The sequence below is a fragment of the Pongo pygmaeus genome, chromosome 11 (genome assembly GCF_028885625.2).
Source record: "Pongo pygmaeus isolate AG05252 chromosome 11, NHGRI_mPonPyg2-v2.0_pri, whole genome shotgun sequence".
Lineage (NCBI taxonomy): Eukaryota > Metazoa > Chordata > Mammalia > Primates > Hominidae > Pongo > Pongo pygmaeus.
The window spans coordinates 66859703-66873599 of NC_072384.2; the positions used below are offsets into that span (position 1 = coordinate 66859703).

Consider the following 13897-nt stretch of genomic DNA (forward strand, 5'->3'; position numbering starts at 1 on the left):
CGGAGCACTAGGAGGCGGGGGCGGCAGAGAAGTGATGCTGGCGCCGGGGATCGGGGCAGCGGCAGCGGAGCAGCAGCATCTTCGGGACCCTGGCTGCAGCGTCCCTGTGGCCCGCGCGCCAGCACAGCGGCCAGAGACCACGCGCCCCGCGGGTAAGGTCCCGTCCGGCAGCGCCCGCGAGGCCCCTGGGACGGCTGGCGTGGTCTTTGGGGGTTAGGAGGCGCGTGGTGGCCGGGGCATCCCGACGAAGGTGTTGGGACCCGGACTGCGTGTCCCGACGCTGGGCTAGGCTACTGCCTGTGCCCGTGCGGCTCCAGCTGGTGCGTTCTCCCTTCCGCGCTGACAGACTTTGACAGCGCGGGGATGGCATTGTGTGAGTGTGGATGTGGATGCGTGTGTGCGCGCGCGCGCGGCTTGGGGCACTTTGCAGCGAGAACAGTGGGTCCCCTCTGCGTCGCCCGACGTCCTTCAAGGACCCAACCTGGGCTGGAGTGAGTAGGATGCTGTTGGCTCGGCGGGAGGGAGAACGCACGGAGCGCACGGGAAAGTCCACCGTGGCTCGTAAAGAGCCGAGCAAATTGAACTTTATTGCGGTGATTAAAAGGAGCTGTGGACCTGGCGCGCCAGGGGAGAGGCGCGTTCCCCGAGGCTCCCCAAAGTCCCACTTTGCCCCGGGGACTTCGGAGGGGAAGGGAGGAGAGGGAAAAGTAACTGTTGGTCCACATTGCTGAAGAAAAGGAGGAAAGAGAAGTTGGGGGTGGGGGTAGAGGTTACTCTTGGGGGAGTGGCGACTTTTAGGTGTCTGAAGCCCCGCGTGGGAGGCTTGCTACACTTTTCTGGAGCGCAGACTTGAGGATGGAGAGTCCCACTCTGAGGTACTAGCAGCGGCTCCTCCTGCCTGGTGGCGGCGTAGGGCGCAGCGGGACAGCTCGATGGAGGCGGAGCGGGGCTCGGACGCCCGACGGCCCGGCGTCCAGGTGGGGCCACTGCCTCCCCAGGCCGCCTTGGCCCGCGTGACCTCCCAGATTGAGACCGGGCCTGGTGCGCCCCTGGCAGCTGCCAAATGCCTGGCGGCTCCGCCTTCCCGACAAAGTTCAGGCCCGCTGGGGTCTGGGCCATCAGACCTAGGGCACGTTAACCACGCAGAGTAACCAGGTTAGGGTACCCAGGTGCCTCCAGAGCGTTTTTGTTTCATATTAGATTATCTTATTTGATAAAGCTGTTGAGAGTTCCACCCGTGCTGCAAAGCCTTCCGCAGAAGGCGAATTCTGTGCGCTGCTGCAAATGGATGGTGCCACTGGGCCAAATCCGAATCTCCGTAGTTCAGTGCAGTGGCTTCTCCATCCCTGTTCAGGACGCACAAACTTACTCTTGGCGATTGTTTTCTATGTGGCTCCTTGTCTCCGTGGGAGTATCTGCTTAGGAAAGTTCTTGAAATACCTCAATACTAAGGAGCTCTCCCCACTGTCTCAGATGGGGCGAGGCTCCGGTCCTTGACTGGCGTTGGGGTTGCAGCAGGGAATGGAGGTGGAACATCAGCTCCCTGCCTGCCAGCTTTGGCAAAACAAAAATTGGCTCAATACAGGGAGGCGGATCTTGAACTGGGGACAGCATTTTTCTTGTTATGTAGCTCCGTAATCTCTTTCACTAGAGGGATCTTTTGTCCCAAAACAAAACAAATCACAACACAACAAAAATACCCAAAACCAAACCGCAGAAACTACTTTGATTGGGCTCATTTCTGATTTGGTAAACCAGAGAAAATGAAAGTAAGGCACGTAATAGAAATGCTATAGAAAAATCAGGAGGGAGCTGTCCAAAAATGTCAGGCATTTTTCGATAGTTATTTTTCATTGTAAAGATTCTATTTTCTCCCAATTTAATAACTAAGTTATTTTAAAGCAGATGAATAACTTAGGATAAACTAGTAGTGTTGTTAGTTTTGGGTCCAAGGATGGTCTCATGGTTTTCATCACTTAATTGTTGTGCTGTGAATGGATTTTTTGTTATGATTTTAGTCACACATACTGCATTTGGACTAGTAAAAAATTGGTGCTAAGTATTTTCTTCTTAGCATTCATCATGTCTGGCTTAAAAGTGGTTTTCTGATAGGATTAAAGAAAGTATATAGTTTGTGGTGGTTGTTTCTATACAAAATTTACCTGCTTCCAGGTGATTAATATTGCAATATTGTAGTTATTGAAACCTTCAGGACTTTGTTAAGGTTATTAAAACAGGCTAAGCAGTTTATTTTAGTTTTGTGTTTCTTTTGTGCAATACTATGGGCTGGTAAAACTTTTTGTTTTCCTCATAGGTTAATATGGCGGAAATAGGATTAAAGTGTGTTATACTTATTAATTAACAATTTTAAAATAAACTTAAATTAAAACTAAGCTATCAGTAACAGCCAATACTAAAAATGGAACTTCTAAGGAAAATTTTAACGACTTGGCTAAGAAAGTGCTTTTTCACCTTGACATCAAGTAACTTTTGTATATCCACTGCATTATGTATTGGAGTAAGCCACAAGTCTTAAAATGGAATTAAGAGCCTTTGTGCTCATTTTAAGGTTGTGTGTGTACGTGTGTGTGTGTGTGTGTGTATGGAACTTTTACTTGGAAAAAATCTTTTTTTAGATAATTTTAAAACGAGTAGGACAAATATAATCAAGTACAGAAAATTGTGTCAATGGTCATAAATATTAGGATAAAGCCACAGGAAATATGTTTAAGCATAAACATAAATGATGCAGAGTTGGGGTTGTGGGTGGGCACAGGCTTTTGGGAGCTAATGGGTAGTGCCAGCCACTTAGTTTATACTAGCAATTCAAATTGTACCATTTCTGCGAATGTACTTAAGCTTTAACTTGTTTTGCTTCAGGGCAGCCCATGAGCTTAGACTGCCATATATTCTAGGTGAATTTTAGTAATACAAGTAATGTCAACTTGTGAAGACCCTAGGCCACTAAATTCACTTTTTGACTTGTACAAGATTTTAATTTTAATACTCATCGGATAACTTTTCTAAGAAGATCACATCAATATGAATAGCAATGCTAATAGATACAATTATTTTATGAAATACAACTTATTTAATTTGTCAGATAGTCACGATTAGTGTTTGTACGTGAATGGATAAGAAGGCGAGGTTTATAGCGATTTGTTTTAATTAGTAGTTAAATCATTCTTTTTCTAAACAATGTTAGGGGAATTAAAAACTTCAACTGGTTAGTAAATCAGAAGTTCCTTCTCATTTTTTCTTTGTCTCTTTCTGTCTGTCTCTTTCTTTCTCTGTCTCACCACACAAAAACACATGCATACTAGAAAGGTTCTCAGAAGGAATTTCGCCATGCTGCATTTGAAACAAATTGACTAATCTATTCTGAATGATGAATGTGCGTCATAAAGGAATATTCTCGTTCTCTTTAGTAATCTATTATTATGATGCTGGTTTATTCAAATAACATTTAACAAATTCTACTGTGTTCCTACTATGTGCAAAATACTGTTCTGTTTGCTTTGACTGTGTGAATGAATACATACACTGTTGTATGAATTCAATGAATACTTGTATGAGTAAATCACACAAAGATCCCCACCCTTTGCGGTTTATATTCTATTGGGGTGCAATAGATCATAAAAATATAGTGATAACTTATATGGAATATTTATCTCCCACCAACCTATTTATTCTAAGTTCTACATCTCATGGACCAATCTCTTTCCATCTCATTTTCTCTTGAACTTATACATCCCCACTCATATATACCTACCAAAATTAATGTAAGAATGGAAAAATAATACATATTGATCCTGAAGCTATGTATGAGAACAGTAACACTGTGTAATATGTGAGGGTTAAAGGCAAAAAAGAGAGAGCTAAAGATGATTATTCAGCAATAACATGATACGATATCTGTCCTTTAAAATATCTTTAAAATCAAATTATAATATTTTTCAGAGGAACTAGAGGACAACATTATCTTTTAACGTAATGGTTCCAAATTAACAACATTTAAACAAAATAACAGTATTTATGACTGTGCAAAGTCAAATCTACAGAACTTCATTCAAAAGGGATGAGTGAATTTTAGTAGTTAGGAAAGATTCAAAAGCATGTTTGTAATGAGAATTCTTCTTTCTCTTCCATGTTGAAGGTATCACATTTATGTACCTCTGTAAAAACTGATTAAAAAAAAAACAACTAGGTTTTGAGGTCAAAGTTTCCTTAAAGTTTATGCATCAAAATAAAAAGACTCATGATCTGATCATCTAGTAAGAAACGCTGAAACAACCATTTTCAAGTAAGCTTGTCTTTAATTAAAAATAGATTTGCGTATGCAGTCAGTCCAATTACAGATCAAACTTTGCTAAATTTTACCTAGATCCTAGGTTCTATTCTTTTTTGCAAAAAAACTGTACAATTATGATTCCAGTTTCGCTTTCTGTGCTTCTATTTCATTACTTTCTTTGGGGTCTTTAGCTTACATCTCAGAATTATTTACTTATCCTCATATGAAGAATGGAACCTAGCTTGACTTTCAAAAACCGGTTTGCGAACAATATTTTCATGTTAGACAGAAGCTGAAATTATACTCCGAAGAAGCTATAGCACATAATGAATTAGTGCCAACTTATTCACAGGTTGTATGATTACAGGACAATAGTGCAGGGTACATCACTCAAGAAAAGCCTTCAAGATTGCTGCTACCCACCCCAGTTTTAGGAGATGGAGAAAGACTTTCTGATATTGTCAACTCAATATTTTATTTCTCCAGATTAAAGAATGAATTCAGCACTCATTTAAGCCTTTATCTTTTTTGCCCTAGTTGTTGTTCTTTCTGCCTAAATGCAAAACTTTAGGAAAACAATGTTTTTAAACCACAAGTAAACCAACAAATGGTTACCATATCTAGCACACTCCAGCTGATTATGAAACTTAATGAGAGCTAAGCAGAAATCAGGTATTTAGAGCTGGGAAGAACCCAGGTGATTCTGCAACTTCCTCTATGTGTAAGGAGGAACTTTACTCCAGGAAGTTGATATTTATTGCCAGTTCATTTGAAGTAGAAGATCTAGAAACACTATTTGTTAACAATGAAGTATATAAGTTAACACTTTGCCAGTTGCTCATTAAACAGTTCTACATTTTGTAAAATAAATAATAGAAGAAATGACTGCATCTACTAGTTTGTGCATGTTATTATTTTAATATCTGACATACTATTACGTTGTATTAATATTATGTTGGGACCAAGAAAATGAGAAATTGGGATACATTTAGAGATGTCATCTAGGATTTATAAGGCTGGAGGTAACTTTTCAAGTAAAATATTTGTATTTACTTCATTCTTTGTGTCTATAGCATACAGATGTATATACTCTATATACATATATTTATAGACTCTATAGAATTTAGTTTATAGAATATAATGGATAGAATAGAATTGCTAAAATAGGATTTCTTATTTCCCTCGTCTTACAGGACCTTTTATTTCCCAAGGTCAATCACTTTGGACTTCAGTGTGATTGACAGGTGAACTTCAGGGACTCCAGAAAATACCAAAAGTGTGTGCAGTTTTTTGTTACTGTTTTTCTTGAATGTTCTAGAATAAGAAAAAAATGCTTAAGAAAATTTAAAAGCTACTGCTTTTTTTTTTTTTTTTAAAAAAAAGAACAACAACAGAAAAACAAACTAGGTAGAGAGGGGTAACTTGCATGGATAATGAGAGAATTTTAGACAATTAAAAACCTCTTTCTTGGTTCTCAAAGAAAAGAAAAAAACAAACCTATTGCTAGATTCTCTCAGAAAACACCTACCACAGGGGTTTGAAGAGACATATCATTCTCCTAAAATACTAATTTGAAACAGAAGAGATGGTTTATAACTGATATACTGCGCTTAGTTGTGAGTAATTCTACTTAGCATTTTGTTTAGTCTTTGGCTTTGAGATGTTTCCTAGACACATGTAGATGACATCAGGGCTGAATCAATTCCTCACTGAACAGTAAGTCATGTGGGTAACTTTTCTAGGACCCTAGCACCCAGGCAAAAACAACTGCCAGAGGTAGAGGTTGTTTGCAAACAATTAGTTGTAAATTTAGATACTACTAGACAAGAGGAATTATACTAAATGTTCATAAATGCACCGTGGCTTTGTGAATAGGGCATATGAACTAATAGTTAGGCCTCCTCAATTCTGTGTCTGTCTATGCCAGTCATAGGGCTAGTGAGTATGTGTCAGTTCATCACTACTTTAGTTTTTATTTTTATAAAATAGTGATAGCATCACTGATTGCTTGAATTCCAATTTTTGAGGAGTTAGATGAAAAATATGAGTAATGCATGTTGATTTCTCTTGAGTGAACACAGCTAATTATAAACAGGAGAGGTACTGTATTTTAAAATAAGCAACAACTAGCAAATAATAGATTGCATTGATAAAATTATTTTAGTCATTATTTTGGCCTAATTTCCTTTATGCAAAGAAATAAAAGATAATCTTCAGCTGACTAAAATACAAAATAGGCAGATCCTGAAATTATTGAAGGCAGCTAAAAATAGTCATTTTTTGCCTCTGTTGGTTCCTTCTTTCTCTCTTGGTCTCTCTCTCCATATATATGTATTATTTATAAACTATATATATATATGGAATTTCTATAACATATATACATTTTTTAACTTTATATTTTATTTATTTATTTATTTATTTATTTATTTTGAGATGGAGTTTCGCTCTTATTGCCCAGGCTGGAGTACAGTGAGTGGTGCGATCTCGGCTCACTGCAACCTCTTCCTCCCGGGTTCAAGCAATTCTCCTGCCTTGGCCTCCCAAGTAGCTGGGATTACAGATGCCCGCCACCACGCCTGGCTATTTTTTTTGTATTTTTAGTAGAGACGGGGTTTCACCATGTTGGCCGAGCTCATCTTGAATTCCTGACCTCAGGTGATTTGCCTGCCTCAGCCTCCCAAAGTGCTGGGATTACAGGCATGAGCCACTGTGCCGGCTGAACTTTGTATTTTAAATGTTATAAAGAATTATTTCAATGCTGCCTGAAAATTTCTCCTGATTTTATGTCATTGTAAGCCAAGAATCAGAAGCTATTAAAATTCAAAAGCTTCCTAAGGGACATTTTTAATAAATGTAAATAAGTAGAGAAAAAGAGTAATACTAAATGTATATGTATATTCACATATATACATACAGACAATCACAGTTAAATTCCAAAGAGATTGTTGTAAAATTTACAGATATTCTAAAGTTCATCTAGAATAACAAGTAGGTTATAACAGCAAAGGATTTTAACATAAAGAACGCATTGAGGGAAGTTGCACTTTCAAGTATTTAAAGGTATTACAAGTAATGATTAACATGCAGACAAACATGCAGAAGAGAATAAATGACCTCAGAGGCAAACTCTAAAATATGCAAAAATAAAGCACAATATGAAGTAATCACAAATATGTGGGGAAGTACAAAATGATTAATATATGGTTCTGGGAAAACTGAAAAGTTATTTGTGAAAAATGTAAACTCCCTACCTCACACTGCATTCTAAAATAAATATCAGATGGAGGGAGAGTAAAGAAACTCTAAAACAAGCTAAGAGCAAATAAAGACTCTATAAACAGAAACATCATGGGGAAAAGATTTTACCTTATAAAAGTTAACAACTTTAAGTTAAATATACCATAATTACAAGTAAATAGAAAATAGACAAGTCCATTCAACATCAGTGTCTCCTTCTATTAGAAGACTTCTCTCAATATAGAAATTCCTAGTTTATGTTCATCTCCTTTAGTGGACTGAAAGCTTCTTGAAGAAAGAGGCTCATATTCATCATTTTATTCTGAGTGCATTGAATATAATTTGGGCACAGTAAGCATTATCATTGGCTACTAAAAATTATAAGTATCCTATCTAAAGGTTGATCAAGGCAATGAAAACAAGGTGGACTACAGGTACTCCTAAACTTCTGGTAAGATTCTTCATTGATGTTTACAGAATTCTTCAGCTGCATGCTATAGAAATCAATCATGACTAAATTAAGGAATAAGATCCACAACAAAGGAAGGTATTTTGAAGCTTATAGAAGCAAAAGAAAATGAGAGAAAACAGAATGGCTGCAGAGAATATAAGAGGAAATGATGAAGTCCTTTCTGGGTACCATCACTGATGGGCTCAATCAGCATCAGTACTTTTCTGTTCATGTTTCTGTGTGCTTCAGGCTCAAATTCCTAGAATAGAAAGTGTGACTTTACTAGCTTTGGTTTCATGACCATGCCTTAGTCAGTGGATCATTGGGCACTTTGATGACCAGTCCTACTAAGACCACATTCTTTATGTTTGTTTGTTTGTTTGTTTGTTTGTTTATTTATTGAGATGGAGTCTTGTTCTGTCATCCAGGCTGGAGTGCAATGGCATACTCTTGGCTCACTGCAACCTCCGCCTCCCAGATTCAAGCGATTCTCCTGCCTCAGCCTCCCTAGTAGCTGGAATTATAGGCACCTGCCACCACACCTGGCTAATTTTTTATTTAGTAGAGATGGGTTTCACCATGTTGGCCAGGCCAGTGACAAACTCCTGACCTCAAGTGATCCACCTACCTGGGCCTCCAAAAGTGTTGGGATTACAGGTGTGAGCCACTGTGCCTAGCCAAGACCATATTCAAAGGAAGATCAAGGGACTGTTACCAGCAGAAGGGAAAAATGTCTCCTCAATAGGTAAAAACAACAGACATCCACAGGGTGTATCAAGAAACTTAAAAATACTCTTTGTTTCAGTAATATCTCTTGTAGGAATTAATTCCATGGAATTAATCAGAGACATTTGTAGTAGTGTGATGGTAGAAATAAACTATTTGGCCACCAAAAGGGGAATAATTAAATTGTGGCATACTCTATTAAATCATTGATTTTCAAATGTTGATAATAACATTGGAAAATGGTGATGAAATAATAGTGAAAAAAGCAGAATACAAAATTTACTATGAAGGACTCTTGATTTACATATATAAAAAGGGTTAAATAAAATATTAACATTTGTTATTTTTGCATAGTAGGATGATAGGGATTTCATTTTTAAGTATATAAAAATGTTTTTGCCGGGAACAGGCACTACTTTAATAATCATTAAAAAAACTATACCAAAACAAACTGTAAAAATGGGCGAAATGATAATGGCTTTGGGCTCCAGACAGCTGTTGGAAACAAAACATTGGAGTGATATGCTTAATTTTGGAAGGAAAGGACTAAATTGTACAAATTTCTGTTTTCTGTATTGTTACTATATATTCAGTGATATCTGGCTAATTTCATAGTTGGTAACTTTTCAGGGGTAATTTTAGACTTTGCTTTTCACATCTTAATGTAATTGAACTTAAGATGTATTTGCATTTTGTAATTAAAATAAAATTTTTTATTGTCATATCAGGTTAAAAAAAGAATGAAAATAATTGCATGTATTTGTATATACGTGTATGTTATCAGTTGTCCTAATTTGTATTAACTCAAGCTTAAATTGAGACAGTGTGAGCTATTCTAGTCTAGCCCAGTTATTTATTAAATACGATTAAAGATTCTGTTAAATATGATTATAATAAAGCTAAAAATCATGCTTCCTTACATAAATCTGAAAACAAATATCATGGAAAGTTTTGATGTTTTTTCTCTTGGCTCATATCTGTAGCTCATAAATTATAACTTTGAAAGAAGAACAAAGGGTTTGGGCAGAGAAATAAATGGAATTTTTCTAAAAGCATAAATATGTTATCTTGTAATATATTTTTGAGCAGCACTTTGGTATATTGACTGAGCTCTGTGCAGAGTGATTTTGATAATCTCATGAACTATATTTGAGTGAATAATAAAAATATTGGAAAAGAATAAAAGAGGAAAAAGAAAATTGGTTGATCATTGGTTGCCTTGTAGCCATTGCCTTCTTCTGGTTCATGAGAATGTACAATCTGACAGCTGGTTTCTTTTCAGAATATAAGGTAGGGCCAACTTTGTGGTTATTTTTTCCTTTTGTGAAATTTATGTGTTTAATTTTATAATAGATAATATATTATACAACTGGTTCCAAAAACACACAGTAAAAATTCTCCCTCTCGTATCCTTCCCCATACACTTAGTTTTCATTCCTCAAATAGGTAACCACTCCTACTAGTTTCGTGGTATTTGTAATTGTTAACTTTATGTGTCAACTTGACTGGTCTAAGTTGCCTAGGTAGCTGGTAAAACATTTTTTATGGGTATGTCTGGGAGAATACCTCTGGAAGAGATTAGCATTTAAATCATTAGACCAACTAAAGAAGATTGTCCTCATCAATATGAATGGGAATCATCCTGAAGGAAGCAGAAAGGTAGAGGAAGGGCAAATAGCTCTTTCTGCTTGAGTTGAGACATCTGTTTTCTCTTGCTCTTGGAAACACACACACATACACACACAGAGACACACACAAACACACACACACACACACACACAGAGAGAGACCTTGTTGCTTCCATTTAACTGGAGAACCCTAATACAAATTTTGGTACCAGGAGTGGGATGGAGCCTCAGGATAATGAGCATTATCTTTCATAATAATGACTTCAGGGGAAGTCATTTTTGTTTCCATGAGCAATTCAGAGTTTATCCCCTCAGACTGAGCTGGAAAGGCCAATGCCACTGCGGGTTGGCAGGTTGCTATCAATAGGAGTGAGAGGCTGCTTCTACTGGAGACGGAAAGGATGTTTTCACTGGGTTGGGGAGACCTCTTTCCCTGACAAAGAAGACTCATCAGAATTTATAAGCTTACTGTCCCCAGCTTCATCAAGGTCTTCCATACCTTCCCATCCCAATTTACAGTATTCCATTCCTCCCCAATTAATACCCTTACTTTACCAGTAGATACTCTGAAAGGCTAGAAATTGAACTTGTGTTGTAATTCAGCTAATCCCAGGATAAAGTTCTGTGTTTGATTTTCAGCAATTTCAGCCCTGCAGATGGAGGAGATAAGGCTCTCCTTCATGGGACACTCATAAGCTCTTAAGTCATTTATGCAGCACTTGAGCTGGGAATTCAAATCCCAGGGCTCACCACTTTGTCCAGCAACATGATTATATCCCTTAGTTTTCAAAAATATTTGAAAGTATCATATACAGAGTCCCTTAGCCCTTTGTTTCTTACAAGTGGTTGATTGGAAGTATCCAATGCAGTATTTTATGTATCATTATACTGAGTGTTCTCTTTACCAGTGGAAATAAGGCCATTAAATTAGCACCAATAAATCCAATCAGATTAGAGAGCTAAATCCAGAGATCCCAGAACCAATTCAGAAAACTTATCCTTAAAATTCTGTTCCTCTAGAACCACTCTTGACACCAAAATCTGTTATTCAGGGCTCTCTAGAGAAACAGAACCATTAAAGTATGTGTATGTGAGCATACAGAGAAAAAGAGAGAGAGAGAGAGAGACAGAGACAGAGAGAAAGAGAGAGAGATTCTAAGAATTGGCTCATGTGGTTAGGGGACCAAGAATTCTCATAATCTGCCATCAACAAGCTGGAGAATTAGGAAAGCTGGTAGTATTCAGTCTGAGTCTGAAGGCCTGAGAATGTGGGGAATCAATAGTGTAAATTTATGTTGAGTTTGAAAGCTCAAGATCTAAGAACATCAGTGTCCAAGGACAGGAGAAGATAGCTGTCCCACCTCAAGCTGAGAGCGAATTCGCCCTTCCTCTGACATTTTGTTCTATTCACACCCTCAAAGGATTGCATAATGCCCATCTAGGTTAGTGAAGATGATCTTTGTTACTGAGTCTACAGATTCAGATGCTCATCACATCCGTCTGCACAGAAGACACCTAGAAATGTTTTACCAGCCACCTAAGTATCCTTTAGCCCAGTCAAGTTGGCACATAAAATTAACCATCACAGTATCTTTCTAGATACTGTGCCTATGCACATACAAACACTAAATATTTTCTCACCAATTTTTAGACAGTTGTTAATATATTATATATATATTTTGCTTCCTGATTTTTAAACACAGCAATCTTGGAAGACTGTCAAAGTTTACAAGAGCTTCCTCATTCATTTTCTCAACTCCATGATTTTACCTTTGTTGAAAGTACCATAATTTATTTATTATGAGACAGTTCCCACCTGATGAACAATTAATATTTTTTCTGATATTTTGGTTAACACAACCAATGCTGTAAAGCTCTTGTGCACATTATTTCACATGTGTACAAGAAACTAAAGGACCTAGAAGTGGAGTTGCTAATTTAAAATGTATGTGTGCTTGTTCACTGTGAAAATGTATGTGTATTTATTTTCACATTTGATTGTCTTGCCTTCCTTGTCTTCAGTCGCGTGATTAATAATGCTGAATAAGACTGAACCAAATACCTGGTTTCATGGCATTTGTCTAGAGACCCCTACCCAGGTTTGCGCTTATCTATTAGCATGCTTTGTGTGCGTACACATTTATTGTGAACTAATCTCATTTGGTGATCTTTCAGCATCTATTTAACTATCTTGATCACACAGATAGCCACTAGAATAAAGAATTTCTGTTAAATTGTTCCTTAATTTCAGATTTTCTCCTTTGCCATCCTGCGGTCTACTAGACTAAATTATATGAAGAATATGAGGACTAGTTATTCACCTACTAAATAACAGCGTTAAAAATAATCATGTTCTGTGTTGGCAAGTATGCTGTGAATCTGGTGCTTTCAGATACTCTTTGGTGCAATTAAAATTGGTACAGCCTTTTTGGAAAACAATTTGGCAGTATGTGGGGAAAATCATTATAAAAAAATTCTTACTGTCTAATCCATTAATACTACTTCTGGGAATCTATTCTAAGGAAATAGTACAAAATGTGGAAAAGGTCATATGTTTGAAGATGTTGATGAATGTATTATGTATAATAAAAAATCAGAAATAACTCAAATGGCCAACAGTAGACTTATATAAGCACATACATTTGAGAATAATATGCAACCATTAACAGTAAATATGTGTTTATAATAAAATATAAAATGATTATAATAAAATATAAAAATGCACATGCTTTAATGTTTCTTGGAGGCAATATGGTACAAAATTATATACAAGTCCTACTTTAAATAGGCAAAATACACACATATGAACACTGAAATTATAAATATGTTGTAAAATGGTGAAAATACAGAAGATTTCCTCTTTATTTTTATGTCGTTTTCTAGAATATTTTAGAACTTAAAAAAATTTTTAAATGAAAAAACACAACTGTATTTTCCCTTTTGACTTTAATATTTTGCACTGAATATTAGTCATGGTTTTTGATAGTTTTAACTTATTTCTCACTATTCAGTAGTGTGAGATTTTTCATCTCCTTATATAGGTGACTTTATCACAGAGTTTGCATGCAATACAATGCATGTTGTCTTCAAAACTGTTCTTTCATTCTCTTCTATGTAACAAAGTGCATCTTAATCACGGAACTTCCTTTCAGTCTCATTTCTCATGATATTGTTTTTTTAGAAGAACAAATTCAGACATTTTGAACATTCTCAGCTAGCTTCCTGACTACTTCTCAAATTAATCTCACACTCTTTTCCCTGCTCAGTAAGCCCTTATGCTGGTCTTTCTCTTTCTTAAACCCACTAAGCCTCATGGTTACTTTTTAAACATTTTAAAGAGATACTGTGTCTCTTATAATTGGTATTCTCTTTTAGAATAATTAGTTACAAAAAAGGCAATTATGAACATATTTTGTAAAAGCTTACCCAATTGGACCATCTACTAATCTTTTTAAAATTCTGCATAGTTCATTGAAATAAATTCAGGGAAAGTTAATAAGATAGCAAAAATATTATATTTACCCCACAGATTTGATATATCCTAGAAAAGATTACCCATGATAG

General features: G+C 36.9%; 1 protein-coding gene across 2 annotated transcripts in view; it reads left to right on the forward strand.

The window, feature by feature from the left end:
* The first annotated feature begins 51 nt into the window (after positions 1-51).
* The window catches only part of B3GALT1 (beta-1,3-galactosyltransferase 1), a 576174-nt gene continuing 562328 nt past the window's right edge, over positions 52-13897 (forward strand). For both annotated transcript variants that reach the window (XM_063648259.1, XM_054477385.2), the window contains exon 1: positions 52-152. The gene's annotated coding sequence lies outside the window, so the exon portion shown is untranslated. The remainder of the gene's footprint in view (positions 153-13897) is intronic.